The following is a 5,867-nucleotide window of genomic DNA, read 5'->3' on the forward strand; positions in this document are numbered from 1 at the left end:
CTTCTAGTTGACAAGTCATAGAATCTAATCATTAAGCATTGTAGGGTGGGAAAGCCAAGGAAAATATTGTTAAATTCATTGAATACAACTTTCTTTTTCTTGCCCTTGAAGCTATCCTTGATATGGAAAGGCTCACCTAGAATCTCCCTTACCTTGTTATTCACTCTCTGTCTAATAGTTCTAATCATAGATGGCCTTGAAAGTATGCAATTACTTACTTGTCCTTGCTTCATATTTGACTGTAAAAGCTGAAAAAGTTGTATATAAGCATCTCAACTGATACCAATATTATCTAGTGTCTTCTGCACTAACTCAGTATCCAAAGAGAGATCCTTTATAAATGACTCCAAGCATTGTTTCTTTGCCTTTTTAAATTTTTTCTTCTCCAAAATATCTTTTGAAACTACTGAAGGAAGAATATGATAATAAAAATGAGATGCTTTCAAAGAATCTCTTTCACTTACATTCGGTTTTGAAGAAGAGGCCTAAACAAAATCAACATCACGAATCAATACAATTAATTATAAACAAAGTCATATTTCATATTTTTAAAGTGGAAAAAAATGTACCTTATTGCGCTTGAATTCTTTTACTACATCCACCTCCTCCTCGTCTGAGACTCTCAATATTTCTAAGAGCCTTTTGTCAATTTCGAAGTCCTAAAATAGTTTTCTTTCGTTAATAAGATTTGATGCATTTCTCCAACAAATGAATCCTCTGTTGATAGCCTTCTCTTCTATAGTAACTCATTATGTTTTGATAAAAGATGGTTCTCCAATTTGAGGACATCCTTTTCTGCAACCAAGTGTGTAGCCTAGAAACCCATTATAACTATCACCAATGAACCTCAACAATGAAGAGCTATTAAAGGCAAAGTGCTATTTTTGCTAGGATATTTGGGATATAGCCTGCCATCTAACCAAAGATCAAGATTCTTCTTTCCTTCAAACCTGGGTATATGTTTCGTAGACTCTATAATAGTAATGGGTTTTGTTCGCTTCTTTATTGGTTCATACTCACTATCCAACTCAATATGAAGATGATAGAGATTCCTTTTACTAGAGCTATAGAGATCATTAGATGATTGATCCATAGCTAAGGATGTGATTAGAAGATTGGATTGAAAAAGTATGTGAATTAGAAACAAAAAGGAAAACGAAGAAGAAACTAGCAAGGATGGGAAAGAAAGAAGAGAGTGAGAATGGAGGGAAGTAATCAAACATCAAAAAAATTCAAATTGAATATTAGTTTTCACTTTAATGAGGATGAGTAAGATATTCATTATGATCATCTTTGTCACCTTTATGGTGGCCTAGATTTCTAGGTTTGATGTGACCACGAGAATATCACGACAATAACTTATTAACAATTTTTTATATATTTACTTACCAAAATATAATAAATTTAAAAATAATTTTATTTCCTAAAATATTTTCTCTCTCTAGGATCTCTTACAAGGCATTTTTGAGACCTCAAAACTCCCCTAATGGCAGCAAGGTTTGAAGCTTCTTCTTGAAGCTTGAAGCTTCCCTCTTTAGTTGAGCTTGCTGGTAGCCATCATTGGCCACTTGGGGGTCCTCCCCATCATCTTCAACACTTGGACCAGCATTCCAATCTCTTCAAGGCTAAGGCGCCATCAGCATGGGTATGTAGATCTGGTTTTCAGCATGCTTGAGACCTACAGCATCTGTTGCTCCTCTTCATTTGGCACCATGGTTGTACTCCAAACTTTGCATCTAATGCTTAGCATTGAGCCTTAAAGTGTAGTATTACACTTGGGGTTGATATACATTCAGCTTCAAGTCTAAAATACACACTATTTAGATCTGTAATAAATAGGGCAGCACCTACTCTCTTGAGATTGATGCTCATATGATAGATGTTTGATGTATCTTGATACTAGATGCTTTGGGAACAATGTGGCATTGTCTTGAGGCCATTTTGAGCTAATCTTGGCAAGGATTTGGCTCATTTTGCAGACATATTTGGCTACTGGAATAACAAGGCTGAATGACATTTTTGACTATGTATGCATTATGTCTTGCTTCTAGACTTGGTCTCAGGCATTCTATACCATGTATTCATGCTTATGGTTGATGTTTCATGCTTGCATTTGATTTTGGAATGCATTTGAACTGTGATTAAAGCTCATTTTTTGATCAACTTTACCTACAGATCTATTGCTGTACATTCAGGACAGTTTCTTGTATATCCATTCAAGACAACATACCTCATTATCAAGAAATTTGATATGTTTCTATGCAAGAACATTATGGTGATGTTTTGAGCAACTTTCCATGATCTTTAGAGCTCAATATTAGTCCGAGAAGTTATTTCAGTTTTGAATTTTCAAGATAATTTTTTCCTGAATGTCAGGACTGCACTCCTAAGTTGCAAGATAGCCACCTATATTGTCAGGAATTTCAGGACTACACTCCTGAGTTACAGGACAGCCACCTGTATTGTCAGGAATTTCGGGATTGCAATCCAAAATTGCAGGAAAGCCACTTGTATTGTCAGGAAATTGATATGTTTATTTTCATTGAATGCTTTTGAGGCATTTTGGGCAATGAACTGATGTATGTTCTTGTTGCTCCTACATACTTGGGGATATTTCTAACATACTATTGAGTGGATTTTGGATTTTTCATTACTTGGCATTAGCTGTCATTTACTGTCATAGAGTTATTTGGTTGTGAATCATGGATAGCAAAAGTGACAATCATCTTGTGCATATCAAGAAGCTTGAAGAAGCACACAACCTTGCAATTTGGCAAAAGCAATGCTATAATATCTTATTGTTGCAAAAGAAGCAAGCAAAGCCAATTAAAGCAAAGGGAACAAAACCAGTTTATGTAGAGCAGAACAACTAGGATGAGTTGAATGAGCTTGCACGCTTGACCATTGAGCTATCAATTTTTGATGCTTTCCTCTTTAATATTGAAGGCTTGGATTGAAGAATTGTATGCCCAGAAGAGTGCTGCAAAGTCTAATGGTTGAAGAAACTCATGGATTTGCGTATGAAAGAGGGTACTCTACTCACCTTAGTGAGTTTAACTCCATTTTCAACCAACTTTCCACTTTGAAGTTCAATATTGATGATGAGTTCAAAGCTACATTCTTCCTTTGCACTTTGCTAATCAAAGAGTTGGGATACCTTAAGGATTGCTATGAGTGATTCTAAAGCTATGCTTTTGTATGCTGATGTAGAGAGTGCTCTACTCATGGAAGAAATGAATCGGCAGAACAATGCATCCAGTAAGTCTTCCAATGATTTGCATACTAGAGGCATATAACAGTAGAAAGGCAAATCTGATAGCAAGGGACAATAAATCACGTAATAAGGATGTTGAATGCCATCACTGTGGCAAGAAGGGTCACTTCAAACATGACTATTATAAATGGAAGAAAGAGAAAGGGAAGGGCAAGAAGATGGATGGTAGCAAGGAAGAGAAGAAAGGGAGTCATCCTGCTAAGAAGAGTAATGTAAAGATCAAAGATGTGAATGTAGTTAGCCATGAGATCGACAATGGAAATGATGTACTCTTTGTCTATTCATGTTTCAATGCACATGCTTTGATTGCAGATATGGATGAAGACATGCATACTTGGATTTTAGATTCAGGTGCCTCTTTTTGTGTCACCCCTCATCGTGAGTGGTTTACAAACTATGCAGGAGGTCGACATGGTGTTGTCCATCTTGGGGATAATTATGCATGTGACATTACAGGCATTGGCATTGTGCAACTGTAGTTTTAGCATGGATCTGTCTTCACTCTTTAGAATGTAAGGCATGTACTACAGCTCAAGAATAGCTTGATTAGTATTGGACAGCTAGATGATTATGGATTTCATACCACCTTTGGTGATGGGAAATGGAAGATCTGCAAAGGATCTAGGGTTATTTCCAAAGGCTCGAAGAGTGATACTTTATATCCTCTCCATGTATCTAGTGTGCCTGACCATGTTGTTGTCGTGACCAAGCAGCCAAGTGCTTCCTTGTGGCATGGCCAGTTGGGACACATGAGTCAAAACATGAGTCAAACAGGAATGAAAGTACTTTCTCATTTGGGTTACTTGCCTTGTCTTTGTTATGCTAATTTTGGGTGTTGTGATCATTGTGTTTATGGTAAGCATGCGTAAACATCTCATAAAAGTCTCTTTCATTGAAATCTTTGCCTCTAGAGTTAGTACATTCCGATGTATGTCAGGTGCCAGGGTTATCTCTAGGAGGAAATAAATACTTTGTCACATTTGTCGATGATGCTACTCAAAAGGTATGGGTTTACCCTATTCCTAGCAAGGACAAAGTGCTTGACAAGTTTCAAAAATTCTTGGCATTGATAGAGAATCAAACTGATAAGACACTTAAGTGTCTTCTCTCTAACAATGGTGGGGAATATGTGTCCAAAGCCTTTCAAGCATTTTGTGATAGCAATGGGATAAAGAGGGAGCTCACTGCCCTCATAATCCACCTCAAAATGGAGTTGCAAAGCGCATGAATCGGACCATACAGGATAAGGTTCGTACGATGTTGTCTCATGCTGCATTACCCCATGACTATTAGGCAGAGGTTGTTATGACAGTCGTTCATCCGATTAACAAGTCACTGAACAGGTCTTTGGGGGGGAGAGTCCCTCAAGAAGAGTGGTCAGGAAAGCCACCTTCTTATGCTCATTGGCAAGTGTTTGGATGTGATGCTTTTATGCACATACAAAAAGAAGAATGCAGCAAATTGGAACCAAAGTCTTGTAAATGCATATTTCTAGGTTACACCAATGATGTCATCTTCCATGAAGACCGAATGCATAAGCAGCCCGAGAAGACTGAGGAAGTCAAGAGGGTTGTTTTCAAGGAGGATATACCTTTTAGACAGCCATTTGTGCCTACTGGAGACAACAACATATACCTATTGTAAATACTCCTGAAAATGCAAGAAATGGTGTTGGAAATGACTAGCAAGGTATTATCCATGATACACCACAATTTCAACTTGAAAACATGCAATTTGGACAACTTGAACTGTCAAGACAGCATGTTGGAATTTTAAGATAGCAACCTGTACATGTACAATTGCGGGCCCGTATTTTAGGACATCAACCTATACATGCAAAATTACATGCTCGTACTTCAAGACAGCAACCTATAAATGCAGATTTGTAGGCCGAACAGCTGGCAAATGTAGAATCTTTGCTGCGACATAGGTCAACCCAACCTTCAAGGTAGCCAAACAGGTTTTTTCCTGGTGTGCAATATATTGCAGATTATGTTATGGTTATACTGATTGTGGTGAGCTGTTATGCTTCAAGGAAGTAATGACTAGACAATGCAGTAAGAAGTGGTTCAAGACCATGCTGTTAGAAATGGAATCACTTGATAAGAATGGTACTTGGGACTTGGTACAGCTACCTAAAGGGCAGAAAACTCTTCCATGTAAGTGGGTTTACAAGATGAAGGTCACTTCTAGCTCTTCGCCAAAGTACAAAGCATGATTAGTTGCAAAGGGGTACAAGCAAGAACATGGAATTTGATGAGATCTTCTCTCCTGTAGTCACGATGACTACTCTAAGAACCATTTTGGTCTTGGTTGCAGCTAAATATATGGAGCTCATACAAATGGATGTAAAGACTACATTCTTACATGGTGATCTGTATGAGGACATATATATGTAGCAACCTGAAGGTTTTGTTGCTAAAGGAAAAGAGACGATGGTCTGTAAACTAAAACAAAGTTTGTATGGGATGAAATAGGCACAAAGGGAATGGTATCATAAGTTTGATACTTTCATGCAGTCGCATGGATTTCAAAGAAGTCAAGTTCATCATGCTTGTACACTAAGAAGGCAGTAGATATGGCAGCCTGATTA

This window comes from Lygodium microphyllum, chromosome 16 (assembly GCF_053477565.2).
Source record: "Lygodium microphyllum isolate KBCC chromosome 16, Lygodium_microphyllum_v1.1.10, whole genome shotgun sequence".
NCBI lineage: Eukaryota > Viridiplantae > Streptophyta > Polypodiopsida > Schizaeales > Lygodiaceae > Lygodium > Lygodium microphyllum.